Source organism: Triplophysa dalaica, chromosome 4 (assembly GCF_015846415.1).
Source record: "Triplophysa dalaica isolate WHDGS20190420 chromosome 4, ASM1584641v1, whole genome shotgun sequence".
Lineage (NCBI taxonomy): Eukaryota > Metazoa > Chordata > Actinopteri > Cypriniformes > Nemacheilidae > Triplophysa > Triplophysa dalaica.
In genome coordinates, this window is record NC_079545.1 from 15,478,281 (window position 1) to 15,497,322 (window position 19,042).

The 19,042-nt window shown below is 38.1% G+C and overlaps 1 protein-coding gene across 2 annotated transcripts in view; it reads right to left on the reverse strand.

The window, feature by feature from the left end:
• LOC130420146 (E3 ubiquitin-protein ligase RNF43) overlaps nucleotides 1-19,042 on the reverse strand; it is a 77,255-nt gene that overhangs the window by 10,079 nt on the left and 48,134 nt on the right. The gene's annotated exons all lie outside the window — the stretch shown is intronic.

Sequence of the window (19,042 nt, forward strand, 5' to 3'; positions counted from 1 at the left end):
AAGAGTTCACCAGTCTAGAGTTCACATGAGTCGAGAGTTTAAATGAATCATGAATTCAAATGAATTGAGATTTTTCATGAATCAAGAGTTCACAAAGATCAAGAGCGCACATGAATCGACAGTTTACATCAATCGCGAGTTCACATGAACTACTCATTACTCAATCGCACTGAATGAACCAATATTTACCGACACAGATCGCAACTGCACAATAACTTTATAATCACAAGCAGGGGCGTCATGCACCCAATTTTTTTAAGGGGGCACAGTGTGCACATCACACAGAAACATGTCCTGCACGTAGAAATACATACATTTAAAGCAATATTATTGAGTACATCTCTTGAGTGTAATCGAAACATCGCAAAAATCATTGAGATAATTTCATTTATAACACCATCTGATCGATTTCTGAAATTATTCAATTTTCTTTTTCCCTGTTAAAAAAAGATGTGCATTTTTAGGTAAAGGCATCAATATGGTGTATTTTGAAAACAAATATCTTGTATGCAATTTTAAGCTAGAAGCAAAAGAGTCATTGTTTGTATACAAAAAATTTGAAAATTATTTTTGTAATCGAGTATTCTACTGATTTTTCTATCGATTTTTCCATCGGGTATTCAGATAATGAACACCTTTTCTTTATTAAAGAGCAATACTACATATACAAGAGAAAATAAGACAGGTCTCTAAAAATGAACAACACATCTTCTCCATTTTAAAAAAAATTTAAATATATTGCTGAAATTGCATACATTAATATCTGTGAAAAGTTAACCCATTTAATACATTACATTGCCATATTACATTCAACATGCAATATAATACAAATTTATAAATAAGAAACATTAATACTGGAAACTAGAAAGAATATTTTCAAAGGTAAACAACTAACTTCAGCTTATGCATGATGCATTTAGTTTATCTAAATTTGTTTAAGTTTCTTTTTTTTACTATTAAATAGTAATATATCTGTCCACACAAAATACAGAGTTAACTGGATTTTATTTTGGCGGTTTGTCGAAAGACGCTTATTCTTTGTATCTCTGTTTCTTCACTCAAACAATAAAATGTCCGTGAAATAAACTCAGAGCACTCAGAGCAACTCTGGAGATGAAGTTCATTTGTTCATGTCCTCATAAAGCACATAGGCAGACAAATTCATGAGCATCACGCATGTAGCACTTAAACTGTGCAGTTCATTCACTAATACACGCAGAATAGCCAAATGTCATACAGGTGTAAATAACAGGATTCGTCTCCACTACTCCGCATCTAGTTTTATGGACTCAATGCTGCCGGAAAATAAGTTTCATTCGCAAAATAGACTAAAACTAAGTTAAATAGGCAATCACTTATTTTAAGTTATTTATCAGCATGAGAAATACATGTGAGCATGTGAATAGACTAAAATGCATCTCCGTGAGACTTGAGCCCTGTACATGTATAGAGTTTAGCAGGCGGTGCGTTAGTAATAACGGTCCGTGGGGAAACGCAGTGCCTCTGTGTACTGTTGTTAAATGGATTAAACAAAGCTTCGAGGCAACAAAAATTTGCCTCGTTGATTTTTTATATTCAAATTACTCAAGTTACTCAAGGAATCGTTTCAGCCTTACTTTAATTCAAATTTATTGTCGATTATAAAATTGTGAAACAAAAAAATCAAATCTAATATATATATTATTTTAACTAATGTAGCAATATATGTATTGATTTTTATAAATTATTAATATGTAATTTAGAGAAATATATATTTTATTTTATTCACTATAAACGATGCTACCTGCATGCCAACTGCCAAGAGGTGTGTTTGACTGCTCATACTAAACCAACGAGCCATTTGAAAGCAAATAGATGGGCAATTCCGTGAAAATGTCAACCTTACCACGAAGTTTTTACCAGTGGTTTTTACTATGGTAACAGCACAGATTTTAACATTTGGTGGTTCAAATACCCATGTGAGATCTTTTAGTGTATGAGTTTTCATAGTCAGGTAAGGCCATTTTCAGGATTGTCACATCCACATCGCTACATATTCCTCTTAAATGGACACATGAAAATGTATTTAAGTAACTATTTTATGTTCTATAAAGAGCCATCCCTTATCCATTCATTGGGTATTATTGCTTCAGGATTGTGCAAATCCTACAAAGTTTGTCGTTTAAAGTTTGCTAAGATTTTTTTTTCTTAGACGGACATTTTTTGATGTTTAGACTCTATCCACAAGGGTTCAGTAAAATATAAACAGATGGTTCAATATGAACATTACAAATTCATTCTCTGAGCATTTTTATGTCACGTCCATAACACTGGAATTGCCAAGATGCCTAACTCGTCATTTGGATGTTGCATGCAAACTGACTGTTCAAAAATCTGAGGGGGCACGTCAAGTTTCAAGTGAAACGAGAGCTCACGAGTCAAGAGTTCACATAAATCGAGAGTTCAAATGAAGAGTTCAAATAAAGAATTCAAATGAATTGAGAGTTTGCACGGGTCAAGAGTGCACATGAATAAACAGTTCACATGAATCTATCATTTAAATCAAGAGAGCTTTTAAATGGAGAGTTCACATGAATTCATGTGAGGACCAGTGTTGGGCAAGTTACTTGGAAAAAGTTATTGATTACTAGTTATTAATTACATATTCCCAAGTGAAATTGGATTACTGTACAAATTACTCTCTCCAAAAAGTATTTCTTAACTTATTACTAGTTACATTCTATATCCTACATCAACCTTGACTGGTTAAGTGATTTAAGGAAAGACATGGAACTGCAAATTTAATTCATTCAAATAAATAATCTAAAACTACATAAAGTAGTATTTTTAATATACCCAAGTATTACAAATGTGAGAACTATACATTAAAGCACAGATTTTAAATTTAGACTTTGAATTTTTATGTCAATTGTACACTTATATTACACAAAGTATTAAGTTTAATTACATCAGAAGTAACCATAATTAAATTACAGGAAAGATATGAGTAATCCCTTACTTTACATGTTCAAGGGCAAACTAATTAAATTACAGTAACTCATTACTTAGTAACTAGTTACACCCAACACTGGTGAGGACTCATTAGTCAACTCAACAAGTCCTATTAATATCCAATCTGTAAAAACAGTTACTACTAAAGTGCTACAGCCAAAAAACATCACGCTGACCAATAAGACACACAACGCTCTTTAAACAGCGATTATAATCTTACACAATGAATAATAAACATCATGTGTTCCTTTAATAATGTTTCAGTTAAAAACGGTGTGTTTAGCGATTCTCGACACTTTAAGCTTTGCCTCTGCAGTCTGAGTTTTTCTTCCTGCTGTGTTTCTCAGCGATAAACTGTTTGATGCGAGGATCTCATTGACAGCATAAATAGTTACACATCAAGCGTGTGTGATGAGTCATGAGTGTTGCCGCGGGCTCAGACTCTGAGCTGAAAACTAATTACCAATTTCTGAACTTTCATTCCTCACATGAAAACACTCCCGACTGTTCTGTTCTTCGTCCAGAACTGACAATCTGAGCCACCCAACATTCGACTGTTTCCCAGCAATTTACGTGCCGAATGTGAGGGAGAAATCGACAGGAGAGTTGATCAATTATATTAGCATAAAAAGGCATGCGACATTAAAGCTCGGCTGAGCGACGTGATGCATCATTTTTTCCATCAGTTTGATCATCGTTCTGTTGTAAAATGACAAACACAGCTGTGAACGTGCATTCTACACGAATGCGCCACGGGCGTGTTTTAGTGCGCAATCCTCTTTCAACGGGAGATCACAGCAGGCATCATGGGCTCGGTTCCCTCACATTCCACCCACGGTAATCTCCGAGAGGTGCAGAGGGGAGAACGTGTTGACAGGGCGGCTCTCCTGTACCCACTCGAGGGGGATTGTGGGAGTTTTTGCCCAGGCATGAGGGCAAAAAAGAAAGGGGAAACGTCTTTTTCATAGTAAGGTGTGACTTAATCTCCTCGGAGGAGCTGAAGCCGTCTGTGGGCTCGGTTGTGCGTGTCTCTGCCTGTACCTGCTGCAAAATCAACACAAGAAGATCCAAAGAGCAACTGAACCTTTTCTCTGATGCTGAAGGAGTCTTCAGCAGCATTCACTGCTCACTACACACTGAACATTTGTTATACTTGAGAAAATACCTTTGTTTGGAATAACTGCACTGACATCAAACGTTCAAGTATGACAATTTTCAAAGTATCAAAACAAAACTACAAGACTAAAACACTACTAGTCAACTTTTTAGACTCGCTAAACTAAAAATGCTTATTCAATCAAAGATTTTATATGTAAATTTTTACAACTTTTTTTGTAGATCATGTGTCCTTATAATTTTTTAATCAAAAACGTTGACCCTACTGCCCCCATCGAAATAACTTCTGATCACTTCCTATCACGAGGAATGGCGCGAGGGCGGAGCTTTCTTTATGTGGGCGCAGATGGTGAGTCTGGTCGGGAATAATCCTCCACGATTGACTGGAAAATTGCATTCAAATCTGCCTCCATTTTGTTTGCAAGGGCCATTTCCAACAATCCCATCAGTTCTTTGTGGATGAAATCAAGTCCCGTCCTACATTTTTTGTCATTTCTGTTTCACTATAGGTCATGATATGGAAAATAAGTGGATATAACTCTGGAATTGGAGATCGTTTGAAACTGATAGATGGCGCGTCCCAGCGTTAAAAGATGCCGGACATGAACCGCAGGCGTGAAGTGAAACTGAGTGATTTGTCTGTGTTTTGTGGCAATGGATGCACATGTGCTTTAGTTCCAAGTCCCCACCGCACACGTCGTATGTTTTCGGAAATAGTCATACAGCTGTATCTCTCTTTATGAATTTGATCGAACCAAATACTCTACGGATATTTGAAGGGTGCAATACTATTCTGTAAGTACTCAAGATTAACATGAGATATGCAGAAACTGTCTGAGTTACGGCCATCGCTCTGAAAAGCGAGGTGTGCTATGATTGGCCAGTTAACCAATGCGGAGTGATTGGTCGAATACTGCAAGTGAGTGATGGAAATGTAATGCTCCTTACCATATTTTGAACATCAGGTTCCTAAGCAATTGTACTGACAGGTACGCCGACCTTACTTGCGTATACATTCGGGCGGTCTTAGTCAAATCATACCACTAACTGACGCAGATTTGTGGGGGTGTGGTTGTACGAGGGGTGTCAGGCAGGTCAGGGTGAGCATTCGCTTTTAGATAGAATGCAACTTTTGTTCAGACACTTACATTTTTGCAATGCTACTTGTCTAATAAATGCATGGGCAACTTATAACACACCAAAGTTACAGAAAAACACATATTCGCGCCATATGACCTGTTTAAATTATTTAAAATGAAATAATTTTAAATCTTTAAAATTATATCGGAGACAGAATATAACTGAGCATACTATTAACATATTAAAACATTTATTACAAATACCATTATTTTAACAATACTAAACATTTATTTTAATAAAATAGTGAAGACAAGGCATCATGCGATCAATTTAATTTAATCTTTCATTTATTTTACTACATATTTTATATTTATTATACATAGATATATTATACATCCAGCAGCCATATCACACTGTAGCCCATGACTGGTTGCCCACTGAAGCTATGCAGGGCAGAGCCTGGTCAATACCAGGATGGGAGAACTCCTGGGAAGGCTAGGTTGCTACTGGACGAGGTGTTAGTGAGGCCAGCAGGGGGTGCTCACCCTATGGTCCTAATGCCCCAGTATAGTTACAGGGACACAATACTGTCAAAAAAGTGCTGTCCTTCGGGTGAGATGTTAAACTGAGGTCCTGACTCTCTGTGGTCATTAAAATCCCATGGTAAAGAGTAGGGATGTAACCCTGGTGTCACGGCCAGATTCTCTCCAATGGCCCTTGTCAATCATGGCCTTCTAATATTCCCCAGCCTCTGAATTGGCTCTATCTCTCTCCTCTCCACCTATAGCTGGTGTGTGGTGACCGCACTGGCGCCGTTGTACTGTGGCTGCCATCGCATCATCCAAATGGATGCCGCACACTGGTGGTGGGTGAGGAGAGACCCCCTTCATATGATTGTAAAGTGCTTTGGGTGTACAGCAATACACAATAAAGTGCTATATTAATGCCTCATACATTCTCTTCCTATTTTCGATGTTATACATATATTTTTCTTTATTTTATTATGTTCTATTCTGTTTATGTATCACAGTTGCAATGCTGAATGTTTGAAACATTTCACTTTTAATGCATCACATGTATGTAATGTTATAAACATAATTCATACACCATGTCAAAGACAAAACCTCTATTGTAGGAATACTTCAAAATTCAATGCTAATTTTCTATCCACTTTCTGTCATAAACTGCTCACATTGCCTCCCTAAAGATGACTAAATATCATGTGTGGTTCACTAAATAGGGCACTAACTAGCAATTGGACCGTGGCTTTTATCTCCTCTTTTAAAAAAATCCACCACATGCCACTGGTTTGAGAATAATTCCCATTCCCAACAGCCGTGAGGAATATCCATCATCCCTCTCCCTGCTGCCACAACCATCTCCATTTCTCTCTGTACGTCTCCACAGGGCTTTAACTTGTTTTCCTTTAGAAATCGATTCAGGAATTCCATCTTAAAAGAGCAAGAGAGAGAGAGAAGCAGAGAGATGGCGGCCACAGAGGAATCAGAGCTCAGGAATCTGCTTTTCTAAGCTGCTCTTTAATGTGGTAATGACACATCAAACGCTGATAAACCAATGATATCATTTGCTCCATGTGTATGTAAAAGACGAGCACTTTAAGTGTGTGCGTATGTGTGTGTACACACCTGATGGGTTGATCCAAACACACAGCATCTGTTCTCACTTTCATCCGAGATTTTATAAGTTAAACACACACTTTGATTTTACTGTAAACTAACTGCAGCAGAAGTAAACAACCGTGTATTCGTGTACACTATAACTTTCTCGACATCACAGCCAAAAATTCTCGGATCAAATCTAATATCTTTGAAAGTATGCGGCTGCTGTTACGATTGAATAATTCTCTAAAAAGATTTGCTTCTGGGACGTGGTGCTCATTTAGCAGGTACAGGTTTGAACTTGACACACATTGTGTTCTGTTCTCTTCCCCTCTGGTATTAAAGTATAAAACTCATCATTTACTCACCTTCATGTCATTCAAACCCTGTATATGACTATTTCTTCTGTGGAACACAAAAGAAAATATTTTGAGAAATGTCTCAGTGGTTTTGTCTCCATATAATGGAAGTCAATGGGTCCAGTGTTGTTCGGTTACAAACTGTCTTCAAAATTTACTTTTTGTATTCTGCAGAAGAATGTCAGTCATAAAGGTTCGGAAAGACATGAGGGTGAACTGTCTCTTTAATGTCCAATCGCAGAATGTATCCCAAAGTGAAAGCTGAACATCTACAAACATGTGTCTCTTAGAATTAGGATCCAAAAAAACTTTTCAAATAAACATCAATCTCCAACTCAGATTTAATTTGCAGACTTTAGATTTATAATTCAAAGAAAAAGCGACATAAATAAATCTGTGATTTGCAGTTCAGTCTCCTTTTCACATGTCAAGATGTTGCCACTGACTCCTGGAAATACAGACTGTAGAGTGATGGAGAGTCTGTTTGGTCAGGAGAAAAAGAATACTAAAATCACCTCCATAAATCCTGTGCTTATTACAGCAACAGCCCAGTTATTTACCCTTCAAACCAGCAAAAACCAGCTCGGTATAACGTGTATATTTTAGAAGATGCATTAGATTCCCTTACATACAGTTAGATGACTTCAATGATCCACTAAAACAAAGTGGTAAGATTAAATTAAAATACACTTAGACGTCTACTCTTAGTGTTGTTGCATAAGATGACAAAATATCAGACCAAGTGGCATTTAGTTTAAAGAAGGATTTTGCACAATCTTTTTTTTTAAATATCATATGGCTTTTATATAACATGAGAGCATGAAATAAAACATTTAATTTTCAATCGTGTCCACACAATGTGCACCCTGGTTACAAAGCTGATCCTGTTGTCGAGCGGTGTAAACTTTTAACCCACGGTTAAAGCATCCTCCTGTTTTCTCACGTCCGCCGCTCCAGTGCTCCTCTTCCTGTGAGCCTTAATTCTCTCTGCCTTGTGCGCAGGCCTGGGCCTGATCTGCACATTCACAGCCAATTAAACACCGCTCGTCTACCAACACTCACTGCACCTTCAAAGACTGAAAAATGACGACTGTACAAACCATCCACCGGTCCTGCAGGGCGCCATAGAACAACCAGAGCAGGCAGGCAAAGGCGCATTCTCTCTGCATGCTTCAAACGCGCTGTGAAATGCGCCCTGAGCTTTCAGGCAGTTGGAAGAGCTGCGAGGTTGAGCGGCAGAATATGGGAGGTATTTTAATAGCTGTAATTCAACAGTGATTAAATGCTAGTAGTAATTCACTTTGTGTCCCTGCTGCACGCCTCGTGGAGTTATATTAAGAGCCGCATTCTCCCAAACACACATGCATCCATTTATGCAAGAATGAGACTAGGTGCAAACATTTTATATTACCGGTTTTCAAATGCAGCCTCCTCACACCTCTGTCTCTCTTTCTGTCTCTCACTCTCTTTGTCTTTATATAATATGTACTGTTTACAAATATTAAGTATGTTTGATGATCAGTTTACATCTCGGGGATCGTTGTAACAGAGGTGGACAGTTCTTTCTTGCAAGTACATTTTTAAAGCCCCAGTGAAATCAAAAGAACATTTTTTTTCCTTTTATTAAAAATGAGTGAGCCTTAAAGTCCCAGTGAAATGCCTATTTTTTCATGAACACCGAAATCTGGCACGTGTGCTCAAACAAATCTAGAAATTCTATGACATCACGGTACACTTCAGCCTCTTTAGTTTTTGTCCAATCAAATCCGCTTTAGAGTCACGCCCCCTTTACTATGAGAGCTGCTGAAGCATTGCCTCATATCAGCCACTTGTTCACACATTTATTATGTCCTACATGGTGAATGACACATAGTGCACTAGATGGGAGATAGGGGTTGATCCAGAGAGTGTAAACATTAACACTGAAGACTTCATTTCGTGTCAGTGGAGTGATCGCACGTGAGTGTTAGGAGACACGGCAGCACAGAGCCGATTATGCACTATCATACACGCAAAAAACAAAACGTATCCGACTCGTTTCAAGTCTTCATTCACAGAATGTTGAATGTTAAGACTTTATGGAAGAGATCGGACATCACAGCCTTGGTGAGTAAAGTACAGATACTTGAAAATGTACCTGCAAGTAAAATACTTAAGTTCTGTCCACCTCAATTTAGGAACAATTTAGCAACCCAGTGAAAATGGTTTTCATTGGTCAAGCATTACTCTATATCTTTCAGAAAAAGGGTTAAAAGAACCCAAATATCCCCACTGAAATAACCAAACTAAACCATCAGAGAAATTCTAAGGGGTGTAATCGTTATAATGGGATTTGGTTTGGTTTTAATGAAAACTATAATGGTTTCTGTGTGTCTCTACAGGTAATGTGATGAGTTTTATTGGTGGGATGTTATGTGGTGGATTGGAACCAATAGAATACCATTAAATCCTACTGGAATAATACCCCTAAACACATACTTTAAAAAACTTTGAAGTGGTTTTAATAGTAAACAGCTGATAGTACATAATAGTGTTTGTAATGAAAACCATTAGAATTAATATTTCAATGTGATTTTAAAAGCAACCTCTATAGTAAATATACTTCAGGAACCATGAACACTCAAAAAGTGGCCATTTTACCATTTCACCATTTTACTCTGTGGTTCTTCTAAGATAGCTTCCTGCATCCATTACTGGAACATTCCCTCTATAACACCTGCACATGTCAATAGACAGATTATCTCTCTCTCTCTCTTCTCTCTCTCTCTCTCTCTCTCTCTCACACACACACACACACACACACACACACACACAAACACTCACACACACAGAATCTCTCCAGTTTTCTTCTCTATTGAAAAGAAGAGAGATATGTGCTTGTTTTGAAGAGAACACAAAGGCGCTCATGCTCTCAGTAGCATTCATACTATTGTTAGTGCAATACAATACACACACAGACTCAATAAAAGAGGACACTGGGTTGTCTGAAAAACAGCTCTGGGTCGCCTGTATGGATCACGGACACGGGACGTAAAGACCCATAACACTCATGTGACTCGAATGTGTGATGTTGCAGTTAATCGAGCGCAGACTTACAGTAACTTTCTTGTAATAAAACTGCAAAGACTTAGCATTGAGAGTGTTTTGGCAAAATCATCATTTGGGTAATAGGAGAGTTCAGGGTCCGAGTGTTTCACTTGAGAGGAACCCATTCCAATGTGAACACATGACACAAAGTGTGTGACAGTCAATGCTTGTTTGAATGTAACAGCAACACAAGACTTATCGCCCCGTCGGGCGACCTTGAGCTTCAAACACAACAGATGAACTTCTGGAATCCACAACAACTGTGAGACCTTTCCCCAGCGACCCGTGGACCAAAACACGCACACACACAAAATTAGACACACACATACACAGAAGTGTGGAAGTGAAAGAGACATGCATGGGACCATTTCAAACTTTTTAGCCACAACCTACAAAACAAACACGGCTCTTCCCGTACGGCCATATGAATGCATTCCATCTGCAGTCAGACTCTCTCTCCGTCTCTCTCTCTGTCTCACTCGGATGGAGTGATAATAAAGACGTTTAATCTGCAAAGCGTTTCATTCTTATTTGTTTATCACACAACGGCTCGACTGCTCTGATACCATCAGCCCGTGACAAAAACTGAGAGGAGAGCTAACTGGAAACACAAACATACCAACAGTAAAATCTCTTAAAAGTGTATCCTTTTATAGTGAACTTTCATTAAGCTACAATCTGTAACTACAATCATTAATACTTGTACAACGTTTCAGGTTACTTTGCATACGTATGTTTACGTGGATTGAAGTAAATGATGTCAAACTTACCCAACTGTACCCAACAACATATAAATCATTATTTTGAGTTCAACAAATCCGGGTAAGATAAGTAGAACGTTCAAATACGGATGCTTTTACGATCTTGTTTATATTCACTGATGATGATAATGCACATGACCAGTTAAAAGTTCGGACATGCCTGCTCTTATTTTACTAAATGAAGAATAATAGTAAAGTCATAAAGTGAAATCATTCCAGATAATTGTGTAGAGAGAGAGAGAGCGAGAGAGGGAGAGAGAAAGAGAGAGAGAATGGACCCACAAAATACCAAATCCACATCAAAGCCCCCATTTCGCATGTGAAGTGCTTGACAGTCGAGATGTTTTCTAATATTTAAAAAGCCTCCAGCCCTGTTAAAACATCTGAAATATGAATCTGACCTCAGATCACCCCCTGACACAGATGCAGGCAAACGTGCGTCTCCAAAGTTCAGTTCCCTGATATGTTTGGAGTTGCAAAATATATGTAAAAACAAAACAACCCAGTTATTTAATGAAAGAAAAAAAACAGCAGAAAGCAAGAGCACCGTTTAATATGACAACAAGGAAACACTTTTTACTCTTTGATGTTTAGATGACTCCTCTCATTCCATTTTCTTGCAAAAACTTCCAGTGAAACATAATTTCACTATAATACTGAAATTATTTAGATATTTACACAGGTGTGGTTGAGATTTGTGCTAATGAAACGTAATCCGTGGGACTCCAGTGGGTTAATAAACGTCATCTGACGCGAAATGATGGGTTTGTGTAAGTAAAATATACATATTTCTACTGTATTGTTGTCACTCCCGGAAATATAATGTTTGTAGTTCTGAAAGGCTGAAATAGAAATACGTTTCTTACGCAAACTCATTGTTTCACTTTAGAAGACACTTATGAATCACCTGGAGTCTTTAATGTCAGACCAATGTGCTTTGTGGAGCTTTAAACCATGGCATTACAAAGGAAATTATTTTTTTATATAACTTTAACTGTGTTCGGCTAAAGAAAGTAAGTCATATAGATCAGGGATGACATGAGTGTGAAGAAACTCCCCTCTGAGTGACCTCAGGTGGCGTGTGGTCATTTCCACTTCCATGACAGTGAAATAAATAAAGAAGAATAGGTCATTAAAACATCTAAGTAAAGAATCAGGTATGATTTGCCTCATGCTGAGAGAAACAGAGAGATTGATGGTTCTGTTGGAGGATATCCCTCTTTAAAAACGCTTCCTCCTGCCTCAATCACCACTGGTCACGCAAACATATACAGTATACACATATGCACAACATCCATACAATCTTAAACATATATCACAAATCAGATCTTATTCGTATCTGAAGGCCTGAATACAACACAAGCATGTGTATTGTAGACAGATGTCACATAAGTGAATTTCCTAAACAATGGAAAATAAATATACACTGACATTCAGATGCACACACAAGCGGGGACGCACACACACACACACACACACACACACAGGGATGCAAATACAAACACACGAACACTATACATCTATATAGCCACTCCATACATACATGCGCACACACAAGGACACAAAATACAACACAAAACATAGCACACCACAAACACACACCAGCGTACTACACACACGCACGCACACAAACAAGCATGCATACACGAACCATCATACACAGAAAATACATCACACAAACAAATAACACACTAGTCCCCAACACACACAAGCATGCACACAGACAAATACACCACACAAAAAACACCAACATACTACACACACAAGCACACACATAACCTGCAAATGTCACGACTGGCCAATCAGAAACAAGCATTCTAACAAGCAGTGTATAATGTTTTATTCATTTGATGTTAATCAAATAAACAAATCAAATGTAACAACCTCTCAAAACTAATAACACATGGCAACTCAGATGCAGCCAATCATTTTGACGATTTGAGATATTTTTTTGGACAAATTAAATGTTAATATATCTTTTAATAACATTGATATTATGTTTACAAATGATTAAACGAAATTGCCTGTTAGTGACATTTGAACATCGTTTCTTGCCTAAAAAACGAAAGTAAACAGCTTTTCCTCGTGGAAGGTCTGCATTCAGTAAACTGAGCTAATAAAATACTTTTAATTCACATTTCATCTGGCAAGTAGCCGTGTTATAAGCGGGAAAATGTACAAGCAGCTAGCTGTTATGTCTAAATAAACCCCTTCAGTGTGATACAAGTTCCCTCCGCTTCGCATTGGGTTCCGATCACACTGTCAGGGCCTATTTCTGCGATAACAACCAGCCGCCTGTACATTATTCCATACTTATTATTATTCATGGCATGTTGGTGGCATGAGGTTAAAGTTTCCAGATTTAACAGCCTTTAGTGAGTAAATCAGATTTCATATAAACAACACAATTCACCAAATCATCTGTCTTCATGTGTTGTGAGAAATTGGGTGTACTTTAGGACCCAGGAGAAAGCGGAATGACATATGCGCTCATAACACCGTTCATAGCAGAAGAAACAAGCTGAATGGAGTTTCAAACTCATCATATCACATCATTTAATGAAAAATGTATAGAAATGATGGGTCTGTATAAAGAAAAGTGAAGTTAACATGTCACAGTATATCTACATTTCCACAAATGTGCACATTATTGGATTAAAGTCCAAATTAGTGAAGCACTGGCCGTTTCTCAATATGCGTTCTTCAGCGGTCTTGTGTCCTTGTGTTCTCCCTCTACATCATCAATGACCTTCAAAGTCTGTTCCAATACTCAAGAACACACGAACAGAGAAACCACATACAACAACAAATGCGCACACACAAGCAACCATTCGCACAGAAAAAACACAGAGCGCACACACACATAACACACAAGCGCCTAAACACCATACACACACAAACAAAATAGACAAGAAAGAAAACACATAACGCACCAGCAAACAACACGCATAAGGTCACCACATACACACACATACAAAATACAGCCAACAACCCATATTACACATACAACCACAAATTTGCAGACACAAACAACCATTCACACAGAAAAAACACACCACAAGCGCACAAAAACCATACACATGCACAAAGTACACTCAAGAACACAAGAACAGAGAAACCACATACAACAACAAATGCGCACACACAAGCAACCATTCGCACAGAAAAACAGGGAGCACACACACATAAAACACAAGCGTACGTACACACACAAACAAAATACACAAGAAAAAAATAACACATAATAACGCAAAATAACAAATAATGCACCAGCCAAGTACACACATAAGGCCACCACATATATACACATACAAAATACACCCCATAAACACAACACACCAGCATATTACACATACAACAACAAATTTGCAAACACAAACAACCATTCACACAGAAAAAACACCACACAAGTGCTCAAAAACCAGACACATGCACAAAGTACATAAACTGTAACACACCAGCAAGCTTCCCACAAAAGCCTACAACTTACACACCCTACATAGACAATACACCACACAAAACACAAACCCCACCAGCACATTACACAGTGGCATAGCGTCTGGGTATGCAGGTGCATATGGGCCCGGGAGATTGGGGGCCCGCTTCCAAGTTTTATTCATGGCCGTACAATACTGCAGAAAATAACTAGATAACTGATCTGAGATCTGGTATGTTGACATATATGAGTGTGTCCAACCCCAGAACAAGATTTAGAGTGTAAAAACAACGACGCTATACCAGCAGCTTCGGAGGCGTAGTTGGTAAGATGCACGACAAGTAGTTCTGATGGTATATATAGGAAGTTTGAATCAATTACATTTAAATGCATTTGGCAGATGCTTTTATCCAAAGCGACTTACATTACATTATACTATACATTGTATCTGAGTATGTGCAATCCCCTTGGATGGAACCCATGACCTTTGCGCCAACCGCTACAGAAAAGCATTATTTTTGAAAATACTGGAAAATTAATCCATCTATTGGCAACTATTTTCACATCACATATCAGATCATACATGTATTTATTTTCAACTAAATGAAGAAAATATTTAAAAACAAAGTGTATGGTGAGGTTAGGGGTAGTAGGGAGATCTTTATTGTCCCAATTAGTTGCCGTCCATTTAATTATTTTAATAAATATAATCATTTACACTCTATTGTGTAATGTATAATGTAGTTTGTTTACCTTGCTGTGTCAAAACGGAATGAAGTTTAATTTATATGGACTCCGAATGAGCTCGTCAATGTCAATCAGATCGAGGTGGCCAAACAATTAAAGGAAGGCAAGGATTACTGTCCAATCAAATGAAAGAAGGCGGGATTTGCTATTGTCAGACACAAAGCGTGAAGTAGTGAAAGAGCCAGCACGATGTAAGTAACTAAATGTTTAATGTTTGACAACTATAAATGTTAGGGCCGTTCCCATGTTGCGTGTAAAAACTTGCAAAACGCTGGCCTCGTCGCTTTCTCACTCTTTCTGGGGGTTGGGAGTTCGCACTCCCTTGGGGTCACCCGAGTAAACAACCGATGTCCAGTAATATGTCGCTAACGGAAAGATGGGGCCTGGTTAAACGTTCTTGCCTTTGGGCCTGGACCTGAGTTGCTAGTACACAACAAATATTCACACACATAGCGCACACACGTCAGCACACATATATAACACATCACTACACACACAGATACACAAGCACGTCTTCATTTTCCAATCTTTTGACATTTGGTTTGTAAAGGTAAAGAGGGTCTGGCTGCGGGCCAGTGGTGCGTTTTGTTTAAAAGGGGCCGTCACAGACAAACGTTACTATTAAGAGCAGCATGTGGAGGCACACGGCTCTTGTCTTTTCCTGTCTGCTTTGACTCATGTTCTCACAAAAAACACACTTAAGCCCTCGCTCCTTTCATTCCATATAAAACGCCTCTTTGAGGATTAAACCTTTTTGCAAGTACTGAACAAACAAATCTGCTTCTGTTTGGAGAAACGCTCACAAAACGCTGGAATCGGAGGGATACGCCTTTGATGGTTTTGAGCGGAACTCCGAACCCGCAACGCAGGGGATGTTTGGATTGTGTGGGAGACTATAAGAGTTCTAGGTAAATATTTGGAACTCTTTTCATTCCGTCACAAGCGTTGCTGGACTAGCTCGGGTGGGACATTTTATGAAGGGGGACAAACATTATCCACGGTACCGCCTTGATGTGAGGGACCGTAAAAGATGCCTGTGCTAGTGGGTGGTTTCCAGGTTGTTTGTGGCCCAAGACCATGTAACCCACCATCAAATCTCTAGAGCCCTCATGCAAAATAAAACAACGAAAACGTAAATCAGCATTAAAAGAGAAAACGCTGTCTGGATATCACCGACTCTTATGACAGGCGATGTCTACATTCCAAAAAGAGATCTTAAGGGCTTCCGTGAGTCACATCATGTGAACGTAACTAAAAAAACTCCTTAATACAACCTGATATATGTTTCAAATTCTACATGTATCTATTTACTGAGTGAATCGAGGACGATTATAATGGGAAGTCTTTATAGTAATTGGTTCAGTAAATGAAGTCTTCTGTAATCTGATAGGTCTTTGAGGTGAACATAACTACCTAGGATGAGGCGGTTATAAAAAACATAAACAAGCACAAAGAGTAACAATGAAGAAGACGCCTGCACACGCGGCGTGTGAGACGGGTTATTAACTGCGCTTAACTTGTTCAGACTCTCTGCTGGTCTATTCGTAGGTGTAGATCAACTGAGTGATGTTCAGGGTGTGAACTGTTCACAGCTCAACCAAAATGTAAAATTCTGTCATCATTGATTCACCCTCATGTCATTCCGAGCCTGTATGACTTTATTTTCTTCTACAGAACACAAAAGATATTTTAAAGAACTTTGATAACCAAACAGCACTGACTTCAATGGATGGACATAAACCCACGTTTTTGTGTCTTATACAGATTCTACAGATTCTCTTTTTTTGGGTGAACTGTTCCTTTAAATCTAGATCTCAGATCTGATCCTAAACATAGTGAGATGCCCACGCATGTAGCTCAGACTTCACCTTAATGGCCGTTCACACCAAAAACAATAACTATAAAGATTTAAGGGTCCATACCAACGTCATATTTATTCTAAACTCGTGACCTGCAGTTTCACATTTTTAATGCACACACACTTCCAATTTGAAAAGATTTGAATTGCCAGTCAATGGTTCAATGTCAACCAGGTGGGGGAAAAACAAGCTGGAAATGATTGTACACTTTTAAAATGCTGGTTTATTTGCAACCCTGTATTTGGTCAAAAAAGGAGAGTTTACTCACCCAATAATGGGTTAAAATGACCCAGCACAGGTAAAAAAAAGTTTTTTGATCCAATGCTTGGTTAAAAGAAACCCGTAGAGAGATTAATAATATTGTAATAATACCGTTCCTCTGTTTTGTTATAGTTAGGGTGAGCAAGTTGATATTCTCTTAAATTCAGTATACATGTTTAAACTTATAGTTAGAATCCTTAGTGTGAACATGCCGTAAGTCAAGATGAAAGTTAATGTGACACTCTTTACTTTCCTTATGGAAACTCCTGGCCTTGATGCGAGTAAAATGTAAATAAATTAAATAAATCCGAGCCAAAATCTAGGGTGATGTTACAAAGATCCTTGATGGATGCAATAATTCATGAACGCATCACACTGAGCTTGGTTTAGAAGGGAAATGTTGAATGGGGTATATGGATACAGGTCGATGACGTACTTCTGCTAAAATGTCAACTAGTCTATCACATCTGTTTTGTTCCCATCCCAAATATGAAAGTTTTTTTTTACTAAACACATCGTTATCACTTGGTGAAAAACACACCTTAGTGCTATGAGAGCAGAAGTGATCAAGCTGGCTGAGATTTTACCGGAAGTACGTCATGGTCCCGTGCGCATCCAGTATACCCCATTATAAATAATTTCGTATAGGTTGTTAAGCTTTGGAACAGAAGTTTTGAGACTGAAATCTCTCACGTCCACCAGAATCCAGAAAACATATCCTAATCATCTTTCCTTTCATACATTCACTCCAAACTCATCATGAGCTCACCATGAACTCCTTTCATCTCAGCTTCACTGTGGTGATGCCCGGCTAATCTTAGCTCAATAAACAACATTCCTGCCATGAGTACATTTTTCTGTGGATGCCAAACTTCTGCCTGGCACCCTCCTTTACTCAGCCACAGAGATCTTAGGTGGAGCTAGTGTGCCAAAAGCGAGAGGAAGAACAGGGGTGAGAAATAACGATAACCATCTTTCCCACATGCTCAGCGGTGATGGGAATTCTGTCGTTTACCACAAGTTACAATTTAAGTATGCAAACTATACATGAACTGTATGTAAACATCTACAAAAAATACTGTGTATTATAATAGAATTGTGTGTATTGCTCTAAGTGTTGGGTAAGTTAGTCTAAAAAAGTAATTAATTACTAGTTACTAATTCCATATTCATACACCAGAGTAATGTAAGGTTAAAAATTAAATTGTTAGCCATAGATGTTACAGTAATTGTCCAATTCGATGGTGTGATAACACTGTGCAGTTTTAAGTGTTCAAATCAATCATAGTAAAAGTTATTTTGAACGTACCCACATCATTTGCAATAATGCCGGACCGACGGAAAAAACTACTTCTGCATCTGTCTACGACAGTGTCACGCAGTTGCTACTTCAGTAATGGCCATAACAAAAATTAACGCGGATATTAAATTTATCAAGATTTAAATGCAATAGGAAACATTTGAGATATTGTAAGTACTCAGATGAAAATATATAACATTGGCCTAGTGGTTTTGGATAGTTTACTTCAAAATGACCCTTACTTTACTTTTCAAGGGAAAAGTAATTAAATTACAGTAACTAATTACTTAGTTACTAGTTACAGTCAACATTGATCGCTATTAAACCAGACAGACGTCTGCACAGGGAGAGTTGACATATTATCTAGACAAAAAGCTAAGTTCCCTCACTAGTGAACAACATTATTTAATGAACCTTGGGATCAGA